The sequence below is a fragment of the Podarcis vaucheri genome (genome assembly GCF_965113315.1).
Source record: "Podarcis vaucheri genome assembly, chromosome: 1".
In the NCBI taxonomy this organism is placed as follows: domain Eukaryota; kingdom Metazoa; phylum Chordata; class Lepidosauria; order Squamata; family Lacertidae; genus Podarcis; species Podarcis vaucheri.
Window position 1 is genome coordinate 76,895,519 of NC_138759.1, and position 25,307 is coordinate 76,920,825.

Consider the following 25,307-nt stretch of genomic DNA (forward strand, 5'->3'; position numbering starts at 1 on the left):
AATCTCCTGTGACTATTCAGGATTGGATAGAAATTCAATTCAATATGCATGGCAGGGATAGTACCTGTGGTGGGGGACACATTGTGCTCCTTCTAAGGTACGTTTGGTCCCTACCCTGCATACAGCTCTCATCTGTGGCTCCTAGAAGCTGTCAACATGCGACAATGGCCACATCACTGGGATGGCTTCAACTGGCTGGCTAAACCAGGTAAGGGCAGCCAGTGGTCTCAAACCCTCAATGTGTCAGGGACTTCCTCTGCATGTGAAGACAGGCTCTGGCAGATTGAGTGGATGAGACTAATAGTGGGTCCATTGGTTAAGAAGGTAGTTTCTGCACAAGCTGCACAGGGAAGTGAGGGACAGATGGGGATTGCCAACCTGGGAATGTAGCCCTTCTAGGGCAATAGTGTGACTGCCACACAATAGTGTGCCACACAATAGTGTGACTGCCATTGACTCCAAGTTAATGGAGTCAAGACTGTGCTGGCAGAGACTGATGGGCACTGTAGTTCAAATTATTTGAGGGCACCAGGTTGGGGGAGGCTGTGGTAAAGCAGTTTCCCTGCTTTCATACCTCCCTGCCCTCCCTCTGCCATCTGATCCTTTCTGCTCATCCTCAGAAGCTTTAAATAGTCAACATTATTTCCAAGGCAAGTAGTCAACATTATTTCCAAGGCAAGTTTGAGCTTGCCCTTAAACACTCCAGGAATAATCCTTGAGAGTTTGCTCAAATGTGTGCGTCTATCCCTGTAACAACATATCCCAGAGCTGGCCCTGACTGAGGTCACTCATAAAGAACTGAAATGCCATTCCCAATAGATGAGAGGGTGGCATATAACAGGGGCCCCAACATCCTGGCACTGGCGCCATTGTTTTGTCTCCCAGAGCTATCTATGTGCATAGTGAAGCTTGTTTCAGCAAAACCTAAACTGAAAGCCTGCAATCCAAAAAGAACACAGAGATCCACTGTGATCTGGAGGTGAACCAAACTGTTTATTTCCATGTATGACGATTTCATCTATCTAATACATTTGTACAGCTTCAGAAATGCCAAGGATCTATTCTCAGAGGTGTGGAGTGCCTTCGTAGAACATTTTAAGTAGTGGTTCATTCTGAAGGCACAGTTGGGTGCTGATGAGGGGGGGAGAGAGAGAGCATTGCATATAATATCCAGGTATTAAAAATTACATTCCACTAAAATATGAAGCTCTACAGCCAGGTTCAGCTCTACAACCTGTTGCCACGGATGTCACAGACACTATCCAATGTCAGTGGCAGTGTGCCGCTGCAAGATACCTTTTCTAAATAGGAAAATGTGGTCAAAAGTGGTCCAAATGTAATTGTTTTAAATGAAGAAACGTCTGCTATCACATAGTTCAGTACACTTTGGCATGATACACAGCACCCAACTGAATACTGTGTGCAGTCAGACCAGTATCCTCAAATTCTGTTCCATATGTGCTAAAAGAAGAAAAAAAGCAAAAATGAAATCTGGCCTACGTTCAATAAACTGAGTGGGAAGATCCACACTTCCACTGCTGATCCTCATAGGCTAGAACTACAGTAAGGAAGTTGGAGGGTTATTCTCTAAGGCCACACCCACACCATGCATTTAAAGCAGTACCATACTACTTTAAACTGTCATGCCACCTTGCCTCCCCGCCCCCGCCCCCAAATCTTTGGAACTATAGTTTGTTAAAGGTCCTCCACACACAGAGCTACAATTCTGAGAGTGAGTATAAGGAGAGCCTGCAGGATCAGGCCAGTGGCCCGTCTAGTCCAGCATCCTGTTGTCCCAATGGCCAACCAGATGCCTGTGGGAAACTGCAAGCAGGATGCAAGCACGAGAGCCCTCTTGTCCCCTGCAGTTTCTAGTAACTGATATTCAAGAGCATAAATCATGTGATGCTAATTGCAGGGTAGGGGAGAAGAACACCTATGCTTTTATGGACCATTTTACTACTGCACACCTGTGCTCCTGTGCACTGGTAAAACAACCCAGCCCAAAAAACCAGAGAGAATTTTGGATGAGCATTTTGGAAGTACCATAAAGGCAGAATACTCTCCTCTGGATTGTATCCTGGTACTTGTCGTCTTCCCTTCAACAGAGAAAGGAGTCATGGTTGCACCCTTTGAAAGCAATGGAATCAGAGAAAGGAAAATCCTCTCCTTAAGATTCCTGAAGCTGCAGGTGTTAGCAGCAGGCTGTCACAAAGATAGCATGACACAGCCAAGTAAATGATTACATGTGCTATTATGATAAAACTTCCTTTGCTGATAATTTAGTTCCTGTTTACCTGTCCTGATATCCTACAAGCTGGCTGGAGCAAACTGCTTCTCATCGTCCTTGCCCCATTTGCCCTCCCTCTTCATTCAGATGCACAGTGAGATGTTTGGGAAACCTGCAGAGCACAACAGAAACATCCGTAAGATTGGTCCTGATTAAATTAAGTTGCAACCACATCCTAAAACTGACAACTGGATTCGCCCTGGGTTTGGGCTCCAGGGAAGAGACAAACCATTGCAATGGGTTTTGCCCTCAAATTCCACTTTTCCCTAGCTTTGGAAAACAAACCATTTCCCTTATTTTAATTTAAGGGTCAAATGAAGGGAGGAAGAGGCAGGAAGAATCTCTAAAGTGTACAAAGGTACCTTCCAGCATATTACCAGCAGGGGTCATGCATGTGACGGCATCAATTCAGGTAACACAACTGACAAGTCCTATCTGTTTGACAACAGGAAAGGCTTTTGGTGATCTAGCTGATCTCTTCCCATACAAAGCTTTTCCTCTTAACCCTCCATATACCATTCCCACTTGTGCCTGTTTTAGCAGAGCACAGAGAGTTCAAAGAACTGCCCCTGTCGGTGATGTGCTAGGTGGCGGGAGGTAGGGACTGGGAAAGAGGAGGAAAGGCCTGTCACCCCCCCCCCCTTTGCCTCACCCCCTCTCCCAGTGTGTGGGTGGGTTTTTTTGCTTTTTACGGTGCCAATTAACGGCAAGCTGGGGTAGGTGGGAGGTCAGTGCAAGAAGCCTCCCTTCTGCCCCCCACCACACCGTGTGTCATCGTCTTTCAAGCATCTGCCAACTCAGTTTGGTCGGTGGAAGGGAAAAGGCCGGGCAGCTTGTTTGGTTTTCTTTTCTTCGTGGGCACTTTACTACTTCAAAAGGCTCGCCTTTGGTTCACAGGGGCCAGAGGGCAAAGGTCAATGGGCACAGCTTGACCTCTCTTTCACCCACCAAAGAGGAAAAGGAGGGGAAGAGACACCTTTTCTACTTTAATCTTTCTTCTGCCTCCCATTGTTTCTCAAAGTTTTGTGGAGGGAAACAATGGGCTCCTTATAAGCTCACACTTCCACACGGAATATACTGAAGGAGTAAATAGAACACACACGAATTCCACCTGAAGGAGAAATTGAGGGGGGTTCCCCCCCCTGCATTGGAATGTAACAAATATGTTGATGTCTTTTAGAAGCAGTTGTTTTATTTTGTATTTGAAACACACACACACACACACACACACACACACGTCTCTCTCTCTCTCTCTCTCTCTCTCTCTCTCTCTCTCTCTGTGTGTGTGTGTGTAAAAACACTCACTAGCCCTAGGGTATTGAGGAGTAAGTTAACATTTCACAAAGCTCTCCACAGCTGGTGATTATATCCCTTGCAATGTGTACAAAGACATTCAGAAAAGGAGCAGAGAAAGTAAACAGTATCACTTCTGGGGAAGATTTGGGGGTGGGGGGGAAGGAGGAGGAGAAGCAGATGAAATTTAATCTGGCAGGCAGCCCAGCCACCAACTTAAAACAATACAGAGAAGGGAAGCCAAAGAGGAAAGAAAAACAGAGGGGAAAGTGTGGAGAGACCAGCGTGTGCAAAGGGAGGCGGGGAGCCCTCCACAAAGGTTTCAGGAATCTTTGGGGGCCACTAAATAGCAGATTAGATTGCAGGACTAGGCTTCAGGGGGCTAAATTCCTGCCTCATTATATAATGTGTGTGTGAGCATTCTTAATTGAATTGGCAGAGCCCCCAGCTGTTTACCTCTCATTGGAAAAAATGAGAGGAAGGCACCGGGCCTTGAAAAAGGCAGACACAAAGTCGTGGCTTTGGCATCCGAGAAAACAAAGCAGAAAATAGCATTGTGTTGGCTTCAAGCTTTGCCGTTTTGTTTTAGAACTAGTTTGCACTTAACGACTTGGATGTAACTGCTGTGTTAAGACATTTTAACACGATTCTTACCTACAGCATCTGCATGAGGCACAGCTGGGCATAGGTGTTGTCCCTGGTCATGCTGAAAGGCTATTGCAGACTGAAAGGAGATTAACAGGATGGTCACGCCTGCTACTGCCACCCCAGCGTTAGCTTAGTTGTGATCTTACCAGCAGCTAAGTCAGAAGCACAATGACAGCTACTGAAACAAGTGTCAGCCTAGCAACACTGACAGACCCTTCCAAGGTAGCCCAAGTAGCCCAAGAGGCCCGTCGCAGATGATGTTCCCAAATTAGCCATGCAGGAGAGTCACCAATTAGGGTGACCACTTAGGCATTGCTCCAAATGAAGAAATTCCTCATCAAAAAGAAGGCACAAATGTGCACAACATTGACATATGATAAATTATATGTAGCAGATGCAAATTTAGAAGTAATTACTATAAATGAAATAGAAATGCAATATATTTCACCACACTGGAGAAAACTGTGACTAGGTGACCTGTGTGCCTGCTCAATCTGCTGTTCAGGCAAGTAAGAGGGGACATAGTGGAAGTTTATAAAACTATGCACGCCATCGGGAAAGTGGATTGAGAAAAGTTTTTCTTCCGCTCACGTAACACTAGAACTCAGGGGCACCTACTGAAGTTGAATGTTGGAAGATTCAGGAGAGATAAAAGGAAGTACTTCACGCTCCCATAGGAGGCAGTGATGGCCACCAGCTTGGATGGCTTTAAAAGATTAGACAAATTCATGGAGGACAAGGCTGCCAATCACAATGGCTATGCTCTGCCTCCATGGTCAGAGGCAGAATGCTTCTGAATGCCAGTTGCTGGAAACCATAGAAGGGGAGAGTACTCTCATGCTCAGGCCCTACTTGCAGATTTCCCACACGCTTCTGGTTGGCCCCTCTAATAACAGCATGATAGGCTAGATGTGCCATTGGCCTAATCCAGCAGGCTGCTCTTACATTCTTATGAGAGTGATTAAACTTGGGGTGTCTGTATTAATTTTCCTACTTAACTGCAGGGTGTGTGTTTTTTGTGTGAATCTGAATGTAGTACTTAACTGCAATGCATCACCAGCAAATTATATGACTTGGTGTTATCTGGCAGGGTTATATTTTCAAAAGAGCTCTTGATTAATTCAAAATGGGTTCTATTGAAACCCTGTACTATTATCATAAGTGGAACAAGGATGGTAGCATTTCTTTTCTCATGGGGATTCTCCATCTGGAATCCTGTGCTTGGTTACCTGGAAGTCAGCTCCACTGAACTCACTGGAACTTGTTTCAGAGTAGACATATGTAGGACTGCATTGTTGGTATATGAAATGAAGAAGACAGTGATAAATTGGACTATTGACCTGAAAAACACAATGCAGTGACCTAAAATCAACAAATATTCTGTTATAGTGGTGTTTTATAGACTTTATTTGTGGATACAAACTAAATATTTACCATTGCCCCTGCTGGCCCAGTAAGTTTTAAATGGCTCTTCAAGAAATATTAACTCCTCCTCCATTCCCAACAATACAGATGGGGGAGATGGGGCCTCTAGCTTATTGGAACTCTGCTCACCTTCCAAGATGGGTCTTGCTCATCAGAAGCCTACCAGGTCATGGTGACCATGATCTCAGTAATGTAGTCTGAGTCATCATAGCAATGGGAACAGGAGGAGGGAGAGCTGCCATGTTTTTAGATTATCCATCCTCACTAGAAAAAAAGACAAAATACTTAAAAAAAAAAAGTATGCAGACTTCACCCAAAAAAGGTGATGGGATTATATCAAGCAGTATACACCTTTAATTCACTAGGTACCTCAGCCCTCCTTCCTACCCTTTTCAATGATTGTTTTAAGTTTCACATATGGTAAGCATAAAGTTGTGGTTGCTTTATATTGCTCCCACGATGCCCCTCACCAAGCACTGTGCAGATCACTCCTGCAGAAATCCTTATTGAACCCAGAGGATTATAACTACAGATGGCAGGTGACATGTGTCCCTTTTTGGGGTAACTTGTTGGGCGCAAGTGGTTACTGGTCAACCCAAAGAGCTAGTAGATGAAACTGATTGGATTTACTTCAACCTGGATTCTGGCCCAGATTTGAACCTGGAATGTCATTGGTTGCCAAAATGAATTACCTACAGTGGGAGAGACAGGAAGAATACAACCCTGTTGGTTCTGTTAGATCTCTTGGCAGTATTTGATACCATTGGCAAACTTTTGTCTCCCAACTTAAAACTCTGTGGGTTGGAGATTGCAAGCACTGTTTTGGGTGGCTCCATTTTTACCTTGAGGACTCATTCCAGGAGGTGGCATTCAGCCCCATGCTATCTAGTTTGGGGGTCCCTTGTTGATCCAGTCTGCCCCCCATGTTGTTCAACATTTGCGTGAAGCCGCTGGTTAAAGTCATCAGAGGATATGGTGTCATCGATATGCTAATGATGCCCAGTGGGTAATTAGAGTATATGCATTTCTAGTATCTTTTTCCAGTGTTAGACACAGGACAAGAAGTCAAACAGAAAGAGGTTCATAGCTCTGTGGCAGTGCAGATGCACTGTAAGTAGAATGAATGACCTATAACCAATCAGTGGTATCTTTAGTTAAAAGAATTGGGAAAGCTTGTGGCCTTACTGAACAGCAGTAGGCTAGACAGAACAAAGGTCCAACTCCATAGAAGGCAGTTTCATTTGTCCTTCATAATCCCCTTGATTACTATGTTAGTACCCTGTACATTAAAATAGTGTTGCTGGTTGCCCCATGTTTTAAAGGGTTGCCCTCTGCTGCACAATGTTACCATACTTTATATCTGAAAAGTTGATCTCTTGCTCTTGTCCTTCCATTATACTTATTATTTCTTGTTGTAGAATACCACACAACTTGCAGCAGTATTCACTGATCCATACTCAGGACTTTCCCACAGATTATCCTGGCCACTCAGTTTTGTTTTGTTTTTTAATGCATGCCATCAGTACGGAATTTTCAAAAGGCTGAGACTTTAATCTCATTTCGATATGACCACTGTGAACTGGGCCTCCAAGACCTCTCTTTGGGCTTAGGTAGCCTTGACCTTTGAACTCATCTGACCAACATATCATGAGCTTGACTTTCAAAGACATTGTAGCAGAGGGAAAATTCTGAATTTGGGATATATTGCATGCACACTTTTCTGCCTGGAAGCCAACTGGCCACTGGGCTTTGCACATAAATAAAGGTGAATCTGCTTCACTCATGAATCTGCTACAAGTGATTCCCAGGGCAAGAGAAGATGAAAGATTTGCAGCTTTGATCTCTTAAGCTAAGGCTGTAAATTAAGGCTTTTCTTCCATGGCAGGGCCAATTTAAATGGGCGGGAATAGCATATCTTGCTCTCTTATCTTGGGCTGGTTGCATCCAGTTTCAGGAATGAAAAAAATGCATGTTCAACTGCCCTCATATGTCTATATTCTCTTTTTGGAGGAGAGAGCACTGATTAATACCTCTAGACAGCTCTCCATCTACTGCCTATTTCCCTGTCTTTGCTGCCCATTACATTAATACAGATCTGGTGCCAGCAGTCAGTTGGGTTGGGCAACAGAAGCACCCACACTTTGACCCACACCAGCTTTGCTGCCACCCCTTGCCCTCTCCTCCAGGGCTCTGCACAGCACACAGCTATTCTAGTGGTGGGCAGGCAGATGTGCCACCTCTGAATGGGAGAAGAAAATACACCACAGATGTTTTGGGAATGGAATATGTGCACTGAAACTGTGTGTTTATGCACCCTGCTGAGAGCCAACTGAAGTCTGACACCAGCCCTGCATTCTTAGATTGTGTTCACTACCCACAGCTTGGTCCAAATTCACTGAAGGTAAGAAGAAGTCTTCCACCCTTGCGACCAGCTAAGGATCAAGCCCTAAGCACATACATTAGAGGGACACGGGTGGCGCTGTGGTCTAAACCACTGAGCCTCTTGGGCTTGCCAATCAGAAGGTCGGTTGTTCAAATCCCTGCAATGGAGTGAGCTCTCGTTGCTCTGTCCCAGCTCCTCCCAACCTAGCAGTTCGAAAGCATGCCAGTGCAAGTAGATAAATAGGTACAGTGATATCTCGGGTTAAGAACTTAATTCATTCTGGAGGTCTGTTCTTAACCTGAAACTGTTCTTAACCTAAGGTACCACTTTAGCTAATGGGGCCTCCTGCTGCCACTGCACCGCCGCCACGCGATTTCTGTTCTCATCCTGAAGCAAAGTTCTTAACCCGAGGTACTATTTCTGGGTTAGTGGAGTCTGTAACCTGAAGCATCTGTAACCCGAGGTACCAAGGTACTGCTGTGGCAGGAAGGCAAACAGTGTTTCTGTGAGCTCTGGTTTCTGTCATGGTGTTCCGTTGTGCCAGAGTGATTCCCCACCAGAAGCGGTTTAGTCATGCTGGCCACATGACCCAGAAACCTGTCTGTGGACAAACACTGGCTCCCTCAGCCTGAAAGCGAGATGAGCGCCGCAACCCCATAGTCACCTTTGACTGGACTTAACCGTCCAGGGGTCCTTTACCTTTTACCTTAAGCACATGTGTACCGTACTTCACCCTCCCATACTCCCTGGAGCATTTAATATTTGAACTCTTTCCATCTACCACCAACAGCAAAAATGCTACCCATCACTTGTCCAGCAGCACGTGGCTATTTAAAGAAAGCTAAGGGTGATGAGAAAAGGCACAGTTTCTCCCTCAGGAAAGCTAGCTCTATTTTTAAAAGCTTAATGAGAAATAGAAGAAACTTGGGTTAGCCAAAAGAATGAAAATAAATGGGTCCTCTTCTCCCCACAGTTACCATCTCTTTAGCTGAAAAATGCATGGTTTTGGTTTGCCTGCAGGTGATCACTTTGTATCGACTCAGACATTTTGTTGCTATAATCTAATCAAAAGGGGAGACATAGTGCCATTTTTTAAGACAAGATGTCTTCCCAGTTCCTCCTCTACAGTGTCTATTTCCTCAAGCAAGGAAGAATCCAGCCAGTGGTTTACATTATGGTGCTCCCCCTTTTGCTATAATTCTTTACCTTAGTTTTGTTTTTGTTTTTTACCACGGGGGCATTCAGGAGAGGAACGCGAGACACTTCAGCATGACAGACACAACCAATAGGAGAGATGTGCCCAAGACACTGCAGAAGGTGCTACTGCTCATTGCCTCCAGTGCACGTAGAATCCCCCCATTTCAGGGTCTTTCATGAATAAATCAGATTTGCTGTAGTTCCACTATGGGATGCCACCTGAATCTGACATGCATCACTAAAGCTCAGTTGGATGATGCCATGGGCTTGGCTTTGCCCCTGCCAGGGTTCTCTAAGCCATATACAAAATGAAGAGGTGTGTTGAGTGACTACCCATTCTGCTTAAAGTGCACATGATGGTTTTCTTTGGAGACTGAATTCATTCAATTTGGTTATCTCCTGTGCTTCTGGCTCAAGACCAAAACCTATGATCCTGCTATTATATAGATCCTCTGGTAGTTTGGGAGAACAGAGGGTAGGGGTAGGGGTGATATAGTGGCACTGTTGGAATACCCTACCCTAGAACTTCTTCTGCCAGTAGTGCATGAACGGTCCTTTCTCCATTTCCATTGTCCTACTGTCATCTGACTTAGAATGACTGCAGTGTTAGATCACACAAAACAAGGTATGATTGAAGGGAGATAGGCAGGAATTCAGGACAAACACTGTGCAGATTTATTTTATTTACCGGGCAGCCACCATGTGCCCAATAACAAAGCAACATCTGAATAAAAGGTTACTGTTTCTAGATTCTTTCTAAGAACATGGCGTCTTGTCTTTCTGCTCAAATTAAAACTTCTCAGATAATACTGCTGTATAGTGTCAAACTGAAGAAATCCAGTGCCTCAGACAAGGAAAAGAAAGAGGCCCCACACCCTCTAAGATTACTACAACTATTTATTTACAAAAATGACAGTGCTGCTATTCGTGCTGTGACTGGGCCTCAGACCTTTCCTGAAAGATTGTGAGAAAGGTGTGTTTCTATTTTTCAGGGGAGGCCAACTTTTTAGGTTGTAACTTCCAGGCAGGGCAAAGATCTTTAAGTGACAAGCATTTCAGAAAACCACTGGTTAATCTTTCCAAGAATATTTTAGAGATTCAACTGCAAAGTGAGTTCTGGAAAGCCATGCTAGTATTATATGTACTGTGAAGATGTTTACCGCACACTCTGATCACATAACTGTGATCGATTTGTTGTAGCACGTACCATATGCTGGAGAGATACAGCAGACGCATAATCGGCCTGATATCATGTCATAAAAATGTGTAAATGCAAGCAGATGTTTGTGAAACAAATTAGCCAAAATGAGGTTTCATTCATATCATTTGAAATGCATAATTCAGTTACAGTAGGAACTGGCGCAGGCTTGTCTTGCTTCATTCTGAACTCTCTATAACTTTCTGGGTCTGCTCCACAACCCACAGAAATCAATAACATGGATCACATTTGCTTCACTGGGGTCTGGAGGAGATCTGAGGAGATCAAAATTCCATTCTGAAGGATGTTAGTGCTTCAGTGTGGCTGGCTTAACATTCCATTTGGAACGCATTGTATAGGTCTGTTGTCATTGCTTTTGCAGATGAGCCGAGCCATAACTGTGACCTCAGAATAAATTTAGCCATTTGAGGGAAATGGGCAAGCATTTGTGAAAGGGAATGAAATGTTGCTCAGCTTATTCACCTTCGCCCCTGTACCTATAAATCAATTGACAGTCCAAGATACTGTGATCCTTGCTTCCTACATGAAAGGGATTTTCATGTGCGAGGCTTAAGTTGGTCTATAATGGATGTATAAATTCTACATTGGCTACAGTCTGCATTCAGTCTCTGTTCCATGCTCTGTCTAGTCTTTCACATGTCAAAGTCAGCCCTTGTCACTTTGGTGACTGAGGCAAAATATCCCAGTGTTGCTCCCACAGTGGTGAAAATAGAATAATAAAAATAATGGGCAACACTACCCGCTAATGATATATTAAAATCTGCTGTCTAAAGTAGTCTTAATTGAAGGACTGCATCTGTGTTGTGTATTAACAACATTTACATGTGGCACAAATGGGCTCCAATGTACTTTTTAGTATTTCATGGGGGTAGGTCTAGCGCCTTCATGCTTCCCCATGTGAAAACTGGGAATATGCCTCAATGGCGCTGTGTGTGTGTGTGTGTGTGTGTGAGAGAGAGAGAGAGAGAGAGAGAGAGAGAGAGAGAGAGAGAGAGGATCTTCTCTATTTAGACCAATTCTCTGTTCTATAGTCTTCTCTCTTTGGACCAATTCTCTGTTCTATAGTTTCAGGTAAATGTTTTATGTGGTTGCTTTGTCCCTTATATTGTTCCTTAGTATCTTCACTTTGGAAATCAGGGGTGAATTTCCAAATGACCATGGTTGATGATGCTGGGAACTCTATTTCCCAGCACACAGGGTACCATTAACATGAATGAACCATCATTACAAGCTAGGGGAGAAGTTTGGGGAAACAGACAATTCCCCCTGCCCCCCCCAAAAAAATGCTCCTAAAGAAAGCTTGCAATTGTTGAGCCAATTCCTAATTAAGCTGAGAAGGGTTTGCTTACTACTAAACTGAACTGAGGAAAGAAGGCAGTGCAGATTATTATCCTTATTGGAATAATAAAAAAGGGAAAACGTGTGTTATTAGCTCCCCTGCAGAATTAATGTTATGTAATAAATAATTCAGGACGCCTTCATAAAATGATTTCCAGAACTATCTGTTGGTCTTGCTGGATTTTACCTAGCCCATAGTTTCTCCTTTTACTCCAAGCTTTTTGGATTCTTTTACTCTGCTCCTGAGATTCTGGTTATTTTCTTCAGTGTACGCACTGTCTCTTTGATCTTTAAGCAAAACATGTGTGGTGGTGTTGGAGTCACTCCCTTGTCACCACATTGGTGATGTCGGGCACACATGGATCCCATCTCTGGCCAGCCATGGCTTCACTCCATGAACTCCACAGGCTTATCACATTCACTATGTCCTAAATGCCCCCACAAATGCCAAAAATAGTAAAGGGTAGTCAAAGGACAGTAGGAAAGGAAAAACTGTTAGAGCTGCACTGTGCTCTTTAGTCAATATGTACTGTATTTTTAAATTTATGTTTTAATTATATAATTCCCTGCTCTTCAGTTCTGAGGGATGTGTGGGCATATTTCAAAACAATGGACTAGAGCATGGGTAGGCAAACTAAGGCCCGGGGGCCAGATCTGGGAGCAACAGGAGCTCACCCTGTCACGGGGATTCAAACTGCCGACCTTCTGATTGGCAAGCCCTAGGCTCTGTGGTTTAGACCACAGCACCACCTGCGCTGTCACCACAACTACGTCTCCCTAAATCATGTTGTCCATCAGGGGCATCGGGAGGGGGGATGGACGAGGGGCCTTGGCCCCCCAAAAATTCAAGGAGTGGGTTGGGCCCCCTGAATATCCTGCAGCGACATGCATATGCTGTGTGCATACGCCATGTGACGTGCTCACGTCACTAGCGCATGTCACACAACATGCACATGTCACTTGCTTAAGCCGCACAGTGTGCACGCGACACATCAGCACATCTTGCGGCATGTGTGCGTGATGTGAGGCCTGCATGCGACGCTGGCCCCTTCCATCATGGGGGCAAGCCAGCGCGCCTGTTGTCCATGAACCAAGATAACAACAACTGAACCACTAGCTCCACAGAATCTTCCTCCCAAGCATATAGTGTTTTCTTATCCACAGCCAGGGCTGGTAAGGTGGAACAGTTGAAGAACCTATATCAGAGCAACTCCTGGAGCTCATTGCTCCAGTATTAGATGAAGAAAACAGGACTGAGAGTGTTAGGATTACAAATACACAACTGCTCAGTTGGCCCCTTTCTTAATGACTATCATCTGGGTGCAAGGATGGCAAGCTGAGAAACAAATTCTTTATGTGCATGGAGCAAAGGAAAGCCCTAAAGCAAGCATACCAGCAGAACAATTAGATGGTTAATCATAATTCTGTCTAGGGGATTTTTTCTTCATTTTTTTCTACTTCAAAGAAGCAATGATTTATAAACAATGTTGTCTCCCCTTGTGCAATGACTCACTCTTCGGCCCACATTGGGGTTACCCGTACACTGCTTCACATTTCAGGGTTACAATATCAAATGTCAGGATATACAAAGATACATTGCTCAAATTCCATCTTGAGAGCTTCTCATTAGTGCTTCTGGGTTGTGGGTTGTTTCCATAATTGTAATAAAGATTTACCAAAGTGGAGTGTTTGTTTAAGATCTATGGGGTAGGAAACTCTGGGAGTTGACTGTGCTGTCCACTGTAATGGGCCAGTGTCAATCACAGGGAACGGGTGTTAGCTGGAATTTGTCCACCTTGCCTCTGCATCCCAGAAATGAATCTTGCTGTGTTATTTTCATAGTAATATATCTTGGGGTAGAAAGAATGAAGAGTCGAGACAAGAGTTTGATTTTAACAGGAGTTCTTTTCCAATTTTTGAGCTTACCGTATTTTTTGCCCTATAGGATGCACTTTTTCCCCTCCAAAAATGAAGGGGAAATTTGGGTGCGTCCTATGGGGTGAATGCAGGCTTTCGCTGAAGCTTGGAGAGCGAGAGGGGTCGGTGCGCACCGACCCCTCTTGCTCTCCAGGCTTCAGAAAGACATCCGCAGCCTAGGCAGCCCTGTGGGAGTTCCCGCAGGGCTGTCTAGGCTGCGGATAGCAGCCTGCTTTCCGGAGCATCGGGCGCCCTGAAAGCAGAGCGCCCGGCGCTTCGGGAACACATCCGCAGCCCAAGCAGCCCTGCGGGGAGGTCCCACAGGGCTGTCTAGGCTGCGGATAGCAGCCTGCTTCCCAGAGCGTCGGGCACGCTGAAAGCAGAGCGTCCGGCACTTCGGGAACACATCCGCAAGGCTTCCCAAGCTGCGGATAGCAGCCTGCTGCCCAGCGGGTGGGGCGCCCTGAAGCAGAGCGCCCTGTGCGCCGGACAGACATCCACAGTGTGGGGAGCCATGCAGGAGTTCCCCACAGGGCTCCTCACGCTGCGGATAGCAGCCTGCTGCCGCCGGGCATACATCCGCAGCGTGGGGAGCCCTGCAGCAGTTCCCTGCAGGGTTCCCATGCTGTGGATAGCAGCCTGCCGCCCAGCGGGCGGGGCACCCTGAAGCAGACATTGGCCAGCCCCACAAGCTTGGGGGACAGCAGGGAGGCGCAGCACCGCCATCCCGCTGTTCCTCGACCTGGTTTGGTTTCCCTGACCTGCTTTTTTTTTGGGGGGGGGGAATAAAGGGGAAAAAAATTCTTTATTTCCCCCCCAAAAAACTAGATGCATCCTATGGGACGGAGCATCCTATGGGACAAAAAATACGGTATTCAGCATTTCATCCATCCCATCAATATATAAAGGCGATCTCATATATTAGAACCTAGGCAGCTGTTTCATGCAGAGTCAGTCCATTAGCCTAGTGTTTCCCAACCTTGGATCTCCAGCTGTTTTGGACTACAACTCCCATCATCCCTAGCTAGCAGGACCAGTGGCCAGGGATGATAGGAACTGTAGTTCAAAAACAGCTGGAGACCCAAGGCTGGGAAACACTCCATAAGCCTATCTAGCTCAATGTTGCCTGCAGAACTGCTTCCCGGTCCCTGGGACATTTCTGCATGCAAAGCATTTGTTCTACCCCTGAGCTACAATCCTTCCCCATATAACACCATTCAACTTGCAACATGCAAAATAAGTTTAGTTAGTTGCAACTCTGGATCCCATTAATTTCAGTGGAATGTGCTGCCCAAAGAAAATGTTTATTTACCCCAATAGTTCGTATCAACTTCTAGTTAGCTAACACATTGATGCATGTGTATTGAATCAGTTGTGACTAGCCACATATATATCATCCTGTCTTTGCCCTTTAAAGTGTTTGTTGAGTGATCATAGAATTGTAGAGTTGGAAGGGACCCAAGGATCATCTAGTCCAGTGTTTTTCAACCTTTTTTGGGCAAAGGCACACTTGTTTCCTGAAAAAAATTACGAGGCACACCACCACTATGTGCGGAGAGGGAGATGTCAGAGCCCCGCTGCTCTCTATGGGGAATCGGATGAGAGCGGACCGCCTGTCCGCTCTCATCCGATCCCATCCGATCTGATCCCCACCCAGGACGGATGGAAAATAGGGTGGACACAGTCCGGCGCCCGCCTAGTGGGTGAAAATGTGACATTTTTTTTTTAAAAAAAACTTTCGAATTTTTCAATTTTTCCCACGGCACACCAGGCAACATCTCGCAGCACACTAGTGTGCCGCGGAACAGTGGTTGAAAAACACTGATCTAGTCCAACCCCTTGCAATGTAGGAATCACAACTAAAACATCCATGACAGATGGCCATCCAACCTCTGCTTTAAAACTTCCAATGAAGGAGGGTCCATCACCGTCCAAGGAGTTCATTTCACTGACAAACAGCTCTTACCGTCAGAAAGTTCTTCCTGATGTTGAATTGGAATCTCCTTTCTTGTAACATGTGGCCACTGGTTTAGGTCCTACCCTCCAGAGCAGGAGAAAACAAGTTTGCTCCATCTTTTGTGAGATAGCCCTTGAGATATTTGAAGATGGCTATCATATCTCCTCTCAGTTTCCTCTTATCCAGGCCAAACATGCCCAACTCCCTCAACCGTTTCTCATAAAATGAGGTGGCTGATGGTGGGAAAAGACTGGACTCCCTTCTATGAGGAATCATTCCCTCTAATTCTATATTCAGATGGACCCATTCTGGTCAAATGGGGCCGTCCACCAACAAAAGGGAGGTTCCAGCATACCCAGGGGATCAGTAAGCTATATGCAAATATTCAAGGCTGACACAAGTATGGGGACAATTGCTCTCCAACAAGGGGCCAAAAAAGTGAAGATTTAAGAAAATTAGAAATATGCATGGCCTGGGCAGGAAGGCTTTTTACTGACTTTGGGTGAGTTTCTGCCTTTTAAGCTGGAGCTGTCATTTGCTCCATCTTAGGATGGCTCACTTATAAGCCCACAGTTTCTCTTCAAGGACACAAAATATGCCACTGTCAACACCAGCATTGCGTTCTTCTCAAGCAATGAGAAGTTCCAGAAGCAGCACTACAGGATGTTGGAGGGAGGGGGATAAAAGAGCACGGACTTAAGGTGCCTTTGTAATGTCTGTTTTATTTACAAATATATGGCAGAACATAAGTGGAGACAAACAGGCACTTCTACAGCAGGCAGCAGGTCCCCAGAGAGCAACTTGTACCATGGCTGCAACTCCAGTTTCAGCTAATTCATGTCTCTCCCTCTCCACTGAAAAACATCTGCATAAGTGCAAGTCTCAGACTTAGACCCCCTGCAGGTGGATTGCCCATTCAGGAAACATCCACAGCCATTAAAGAAACATTAACTTTCTTTTGCCAAATCCCTGACTTTCATTAGGTGACACTTCAGGAGAAACTATAGTGGCAGACTCGTTCACAGTACTCCAACAGCCAGACTCCCAACACTATTATACCACCCTTGCCTTTGCCAGCTGATGCCCAGTGGTCTTGTTAAGGCCTTGTTGTCCAATGCTGTGCCCCATTTATTTCCCTGGCTGTTCTAATCTTCTCAGCGCTGTTTACTTCTACTTTGGTCAGTGCTCTGGGCTAGAGGAAGAAGGTCTGTTAACTTTGATTTCACTCTGCTGGGCCTCCCTTCATTTCCCGGACACTTTTTGAGGCATTCCCTTCATGACCAAATCTGGGCTGAGTTCCCAGCTTGAATTTTAACTTCTGCTTCAATATATTTCAAACGTCAGCTGCTGTAAATTATTCTCTGACAAGGCCGCCCTCTTGTATTTTGGCACATTTGTTCATAGGCTATAATATATACTTTCCCTATCCTCTCCTTCCCTTATGCAGCTGTCAAAGAGATGATTAAAATACTAGAATCCTGAAGCCAAAGAATTGATGGGCTAGTTCAAACGCAAACACAACTATTTGGCATTGTTGCCGCCTTCAGGTTAACGAGGTCGCAATGCTGAACTAACTATCAAACATACAAATGGCTGGATTCTCCTGTGAGGGTCTAGAGACTGTGTTTCATAACTCTTTGGCCCACAGTCTCTCATCTTCGATATATCCCTGGCCTGCCCACTTCCTTCCTTCCAATAGTGCATAGCTCATGTCCTACTTTCCAGTTCCCTGGACCACTGAAGCCCTATTTGGGTATCCACACAATTACAGCTGCATGAGGGAGAGAGCAGGGCCACACACAGCATACATGCAGAGACTCCCTGTGTGATTTAGAAACCTAATCGCACACCCAATACGTATGTCCCCCCCCCCACCGAACATGTGAACCATGAGAGGCAGCAAGGATGCAATGCTGAGGGTGGGGCCAGGGAGCACAGTCCCACCCCACCCCCACATGATTACGATTATATAGTTATAATTGTGTGATGGAAGAAAGCTTGAAAAGAACTTAATGGAAATCTCAAACAGAGCCATAGCTAGATGATATTGCACCCCGGCAGAACTGTCCAGATTGCGCCCCTTAGCCACGGACAAGTTAGCTCTTCCTTCCGCCTCTCCTCCAACCGCCCCCCCACCACCACCCATTCAATTCACCCTCTATTTAAAACCTTTTCTTATGAGGCAATAATCAATATTTTTATTTACAGACATATTTATGGACATATTTTTAGCTGATATTGCATCTCCCCCCCCACCCGCAGCCTGGTGGGGGCCCACCTCTCCACCCCCTAGCTACGGCCCTCATCTCAAATAAATTTTCTGAACCTCAAGGAACTCAGAGACACATCAGGAAAAAAATATGGTTACTTTACAATGACTGTCAGTATTCACTGGAATAACAGCAAAATAGGGTAGTTGTATGCGGGTGGCGCTGTGGGTTAAACCACAGAGCCTAGGACTTGCTGATCAGAAGGTCAGCGGTTCGAATCCCTGCAACGGGGTGAGCTCCCATTGTTCAGTCCCTGCTCCTGCCAACCTAGCAGTTCGAAAGCACGTCAAAGTGCAAGTAGATAAATAGGTACCGCTCCTGCGGGAAGGTAAATGGCGTTTCCGTGTGCTGCTCTGGTTCACCAGAAGCGGCTTAGTCATGTTGGCCACATGACCCGGAAGCTGTCTGTGGACAAACGCTGGCTCCCTCGGCCTATAGAGCGAGATGAGCGCACAACCCCAGAGTCGGTCACAACTGGACCTAAGGTCAGGGGTCCCTTTACCCTTTACCTTTTTATGCCTATTTGGGGGGATTCTGGAAGATTTGCAATATACTTCCACCCTTTCCTACTTTTTTTTGTTTTTTACTTCCATCATTCACACTTTCCTGAATTAAATATGGTATGGGTTTTTTTAAAAAATGTTTTGGTATATATGTTTATGTATTTTTATATTTCTTACAAAAATCTAAAGCAGTGAATAATAGAAGCAATCAGATCAACACTATGAAGATCAGTTGTCCTTAAATAACTTTCTTTTTTTAAAACTGAACTCTACTCTGGCAATGAATTGCTCATTAAAAAGCTTTCCCGAGGTCTTGCCCTCCTTTCTAAAATCTAAACGAGTAAGCAGTGTGGATGTCACTGCAGAGGAAACTCCATTAAAACAATCTTATGAATGGGAGGGGGGTGGAACCACACATTATTCCAATGCACTAACAAAACCCTAACAGATGCTTCTGTTAAGGACAGCTGCTCATAATTCAGGCCCCATCTGCACGATAACTTTAAAGCGGTGTCATACGACGTTAAATAGTCATCGCTTCCAACAAAGAATTCTGTGAATTGTAGTTTTGCTAAGAGTGCTGATGGTCACTAGGAGACCCCTATTCCTCTCAGAGAGCTACAATTTCCAGAATTCTCTGGAAACAAAAATTGACTGTTAAGCCACTCTGAGAATTGTAGCTGTGTGATCACTCTTAACAAAGTACTGTCATCACTCTTAACAAAGTACTGTTCCTAGAAGCCAATACTGTCCAAAGTGGTGTGGTACTCCTGCCTTAAATGTATTGTGCAGATGGTGCCTTAGGGAAGTATTCAGGGCTGAGGGGTGTGGGATCCTTGCCCTAACCATAGTTTTTTCTGTAGCCATTTTCTGAACGCATACAAACATTGTGTGTGCCCCGCTGGGGTACACAGTGTCTGCTTGCTGCCCTTGAAATGGCTTTTCCCAAAGGAAGAGTGGAGAACCTCAGGCCCAGCAGGCAAATGTGCCCCCCCCCACAACCTAGCTTCTCTATCCAGCCCTCAAGACTCTGTGCTGGCCAGACCTTCCCAGGCCACAACCCTCACTGGCCCTTGTCCTTTTGTGCTTTTACCTAATCGGGATGTGTCCTGGAACTGTAATAATATACCTTGCTTGCTTGCGCAGACAGTAGGGGGTGGTTCGTGTGTGTGGTTGTACCAATGTTTGCTACACACACCACTGTTATGCGGTCCTTGAGGGAATTTGAACCTTGACAAAGGTTCCAACTAAAGAGTCAGGGTAACAGTTTGCAATCAAATGCTAACTGTGGCATAAGTCCTAACCTACTGCACGGTCTTTCAGCTGTTTGTTGTTGTTTGTTTTGCTTTGTTTTGTTTATTTAACTATGGCCGTGGGCAGCTGAAAATCTGATTGGAGCTGCAGGGGAAAGGACTACTCAATCCTTTCCCCTCAAGCTATGATAATCTCCCGTATCCAACTGCCATGCCATGTGATGGAGGAAACAGTCAATATATTTCAGTGGGTAAGCAATGGGGAGGGGTGGAGGTATTGATTAGGAAAAATAGCCCACATGGAAAAGGGTTAACCAATGTTATGGTCAATTAACATCCAAAGTGGAAGATCATGGTGAACCGACTGTTTCTATGATTAGAAAAATTATCTTTTGATTTTTCTAATACAGGGAACACATGCTGTCATTGCCCGTTCACCTGAGTTATTCCATTGCTCACTCAAATGGACTGTTTGCATGAGTTTCTAATTTGGGTTAGCAGAACCACCTCTTAAAGGAAGGCAGAAGGAAGTTCTATACAAGCGAAATGTGGTTAATCCTCAGGAACACCTATATCTCTGCTTATTATGAAGTATTAAAAGTATTTTACACATAATGCTCCCCAAATAAAAATGTTGTCTCAAATTACACTGAGGACTCGGCTACACAGCCGTGAATAAAACGTTCTAAACATGTTGTAGAGTGCAATATACAAATGTGACGCTAGATGGCGGCAAGGAGCTATGCAGAATTCAATGTATTTTTCGAAGCATTTTTTAAAAAAACACACACATTTTCATAGCATTTTTTACATGTGTGTAAATTCCACCTGAGTGGGTCCTTGAACCTTAATGCATGAATCCTACGGCTGACAGGGTCTTCTAGACCCAGTCCAGTATGCATGTTCCCAGATAGAGGGTATGATTCCTGGCCATATGGCAATCTGTCTGAACCTCCATGCCTCACCACTCCACACAGAGAGAGCACTAGAATAGATCCATCAACACTGCTTCTTTTCTGCAACCCTGAAATGATAGTGTCCAGAACACAGTGCTTCAACCTTCTATGCTAAGTGTTTGCAGAAATTTCATACTGTTTCTATTCATTCACTAACTGAGATTGGGCTGTAGCAAACAAACTGGGTCGTGAATCAAAGGGAGAGAAGAGCTTATTTAGAGAACTGCATATAGGCTGTCTACCGTACTCTTTTACTTTGCAAGATACGTATCATGTCACTGAAGATTAATGCCCTGCATGGCTAAATCTTCCTGCCCTGGAATCCATTAAGTTGTTGGTGGGGGGGGGGCATCACTCTCACAGCTTAATTAGAAGTCCCTTTCAGAGATAGGAAGTGAGCTTGGAGGATGTGCGTCTGATAGTGCATGTCCTTAGAGGCTGATTCCTTCTTCTCTTAGATTTTAATTATATCACTTACTCCCCTTCTTCTGCCTCACTCCCTAGCCTCACCCAGCTGAGAATTTGCACCTGTGCACAGCTCTCTGCTTCCAATGTTTCCTGGTAGCATGAAGTTTCTTAGCCCATCTGGTTTTTATGGGTGGGTGGGGGTGGGTGAGGTACAGGTCATTTTCACCCTCTGCCCTATTTTTCTGCAAAAGTATGAGGAGCTCTGTACCCTTTGGTTGATGCTGTCTCCTCCTTTGCCCTCTCCCATTTTGGCTCCCATGCTTACTCACTTCTTTGCTGTCACAAGGAGGGAGCAATACAAGAAAGACCATTCCTTTTGTGGGCTCCCTCCTGGTTTGGAATGCATGCCCCAAAGGCAGAGAACGGGAAACTGGGAGGGGGATGAACCTCACACAGTAAACAAAAACAACTTGAGTCCTCCAAAATCTAACAAACACTTTGAAAATGCTTTTGTCCTTATTCTTTACTCCTCGGGAATTTCTTTTTTCTTCTTTGACAAGAAGCAAAACAAGAGAGAGAGAGAGAGAGAGAGAGAGAGAGAGAGAGAGAGAGAGAACAATTCATAAAAATATGTTTCCTGTTTTGGTGTCTCACTCAGCTGTTCAACTCCATACCAAATCAATTTATGCCAGGAAATAGCCTGGCCTCTGTTTTTCGTTAATGATAGCTGTTTAATTCCAATACCAACAGCTAATTAGCTAGAAGGGACGATACAATGCAACCTCATTTATGTGCTGGGCAGAGAAAGGGGTGGGGGTGTAATGCCAAAGATATTTAGATAATCAACAAATCAGATTAATGAAGGCTCATTCAACAACAGTTGAAAGTATAGTGGGCACAGGGGCAGTTTGGGTAACTGGGAATTTTGGGTTACCAAAGTTGGTATAATAACAGGGTCAAGAAAGATTCCACCAAGTCCAGAAATGGGAACCTTTGGGACTGCATCCTGCTGCTTCATGTGACAAGACTAAGAATTGCAGATCAAAGTCTCCATGCTTCACTGTGACTCCAAGTGTTGTTGATGTTTAGTCGTTTAGTCGTGTCCGACTCTTCGTGACCCCATGGACCAGAGCACACCAGGCACTCCTGTCTTCCACTGCCTCCCGCAGTTTGGTCAAACTCATGCTGGTAGCTTCGAGAACACTGTCCAACCATCTCGTCCTCTGTTGTCCGCTTCTCCTTGTGCCCTCCATCTTTCCCAACATCAGGGTCTTTTCCAGGGAGTCTTCTCTTCTCATGAGGTGGCCAAAGTATTGGAGCCTCAGCTTCAGGATCTGTCCTTCCAGTGAGCACTCAGGGCTGATTTCCTTCAGAATGGAGAGGTTTGATCTTCTTGCAGTCCATGGGACTCTCAAGAGTCTCCTCCAGCACCATAATTCAAAAGCATCAATTCTTCAGCGATCAGCCTTCTTTATGGTCCAGCTCTCACTTCCATACATCACTACTGGGAAAACCATAGCTTTAACTATATGGACCTCCAATTCATCTTCTCCCCTGCTTGCTGGATTATCCTCACAAACACAGATCTAAATGTGAGAGCACCTGAGGTGAAGGGAAACTGCAAGAGACAAAAGACTGGCATGGGAAGAGTTAAGCACTCTTTAAAGCTTCCATCATTTCTTTGCGGTCAATCACATCCTCCTGATGGCATCTTTGCTATCAAGGCTTCCTTACTCAAGGTTGCCTGCTGTGCAACATGCAGATCACACCTAAAATGGCAATCCAGCCAGCAAGACACATTAAAATGCCACTGATTTCAGTGGGAGCGAGGGAGCCAGATGCATAATCTGCCCCAAATCAAGGATCCTCTGACCAAATCATCCCCTAAACCAGGGGGGCAAACCCCCAGAACAACACCCCGGCATCCTGGGCTCATCACACCCTACTCTACTTCTTTGTGGCTTCCAATGGGAAACAAGAAGTTTGTAAAACACACAGCCTTATGTATTTGTGCAGATTCAGTGTGTTAAAAGGATAAAAGTTGACAAAGACTCCAGGAGGTCTATTGCACAAGTGTGTTGGACAAATAGTATTGCCTTTAGGAAACCTTGTCTTACTCAACTACATTTATGCAATAAATTGTAGAAGAGCCCAAAATGTAACTAATATGCTGTATGCAAGCACAAATAGAACCTTAACAAATAATAAATAACTTGTTCCATATGTGTGGCTCTCCCAACAGCCACCCTCCCCCTTCCCCACCACACACATATAAACACACACATTCTGACTCTAAGGTAAGGAATGCACAAGCTTTCTGATTTGCCAGCAAAATTGGGAGGGGAAGAGGTTAAACAACGTTCTCGGAGTATTATGAGGCCAGACAGAGATGTCCACAATTAGCTTGTAAACTACTCAGAGGTTTCCTTATAATCATGCGTTATATACATTTTGTTACATGAAATAAAAACAATCATACTCTGCCCAGGCATGCCCACGCCACACTTTCTCTTCTCTTACAATTTAACGTTACTCATCCAGATTATCATGTGCCACAAACAGGCCTTCTCAGGAGCAAGCAAGGAACACTAGACCAGATGTGCCTACAGGCAAGGAGCAGCAGGATAAGAGGGGGGGGGATAGGGTGATCTGAGTATTATTCCTCTAGGCAAGGCAAAAATGGTGACTAGATATCATTAATGCAATCGTACGAGGGACACTGTGCAAGGAAAAATTCCATTGGTGGGGTGGGAGGTTAAATGCAAGCAACATGTTAACCACTGGGTACAGTAAATGCACAGGTTATACTGTATAAATACAGTAAAATTATCAGTAAATGCACAGGTGGTTAAAGAAGTTTGAGACTACAAGCTATGTGACCCTCAGATTGAGGACTAGTGTAGTAAGAATACTCTGCAGATCCACAGTAATATTTATATAGACAGGTATGGAATTGCCACAAAAAAAGGGGGAGCACGTTTTAGCAATACTTGTGGCAGTTACTTTTTATGCCTTGTACCACTTTTGAGAAATAGTTATGAGGTTTGAAAGACAGGTAGGAGGGGTCAGTGGTCTCACTTGCTATTCTTGAATGGTACCCCTGCTAAGAAGTGGTGAGCGCTATTGAACTCAAATCCTTCTTGCGGGATTTCCATAGGCATCTTATTGACATCGCTAAGAACACGATGCTGGACTAGATGGGCATGTGGCCTGATCTGGTAGGGCTTTTCATTTGTCCTTAAGTTCACACCAGGAGCCAGTTTTGAACAAGAGACTTTGCAGCTGAGACCCAAAGTCACTAGAATTAGACTCTCCAGACAACTGAAATTGATGATAGGGGCATGCTACTAGCTGCCACCTCTTCCTCAACCACCCATCTCCTCTCTCTCTCTCTCTCTCTCTCTCTCTCTCTCTCTCTCCTGATGCTCTAAGAACTAATCAGAAGATATTTCACTGTAAGTCACAGTGTGGCCATGAAAAGATTCAGCATACAGGAGCTGCTGTCACAATAGCGGTTTCTCCGTTAACACTTCTAGCCCTTTAACATTTAGCATATTTCCATGATGATTTTTTTTACATGGGGCAGATGTGCAGCGACTTCACAACTGCCACTGGATGATGTGCACCACATTGTTATTTTGAGATGAAGCCAAGGTGGTAGGATTCAGCTAGTGGTAGAACACAATGACCATTATCGTTGTGCTCTTGTCTGCTAGCAAAGGTCTTTCTGGGTCATACTGTTCCTGAACTGTGAAGCTCGATTGACCTCACAATTCTATTTTCTTAGGTCATGCCAAGGCTGCAGTTACTGGAAGTGAGGATATGGCCGAAGATCATAGTAGAATGTAACATTTTGGCTGATGGACAGCAATGGATGGGAGGAAGCAATAACTATGGCACCGTACAACAACAGAGATGCAAACCACTTAGACAGAACTGGTCCATCATCAACCAAATTCCTTGGCTCAGTGTGTTGGCAGGTCAGCCACTGAAAATGTGAAGGTTTGGGGAAGGAAAGGGGGAGGCGGTACTTTGGACAACAAAGGTGCAGGCTGCTGCTGCTGCTGGAACTGAAAGGGACTCATGATAAACCTGTACAATTGTGTAGAAATGCTTTCAAATTTTGCGCGTGTGAAACTTGACATATTTAACAGTTGGAGAGGAAAGTAGAATTTTACAAGCTGCAAACCTCTTTGTCATATGCACAAGCACTATTCCTAAAAGGCTTGTATCCTTGAGAGTCTGCATTT

The 25,307-nt window shown here is 44.9% G+C and overlaps 2 long non-coding RNA genes across 3 annotated transcripts in view; both read right to left on the minus strand.

Annotated features, from left to right (window-relative positions):
- The window catches only part of LOC309516684, a 215,188-nt gene that overhangs the window by 132,020 nt on the left and 57,861 nt on the right, over window positions 1-25,307 (minus strand). The window lies entirely within an intron of this gene.
- LOC309516995 overlaps window positions 1,059-25,307 on the minus strand; it is a 41,063-nt gene continuing 16,814 nt past the window's right edge. For both annotated transcript variants that reach the window (XR_014213103.1, XR_014213104.1), the window contains exons 2-5: window positions 5,786-5,920; window positions 4,238-4,307; window positions 2,298-2,402; window positions 1,059-1,461 (exon numbers count right to left, since the gene is read on the minus strand). This is a non-coding gene — a long non-coding RNA (uncharacterized lncRNA). The remainder of the gene's footprint in view (window positions 1,462-2,297; window positions 2,403-4,237; window positions 4,308-5,785; window positions 5,921-25,307) is intronic.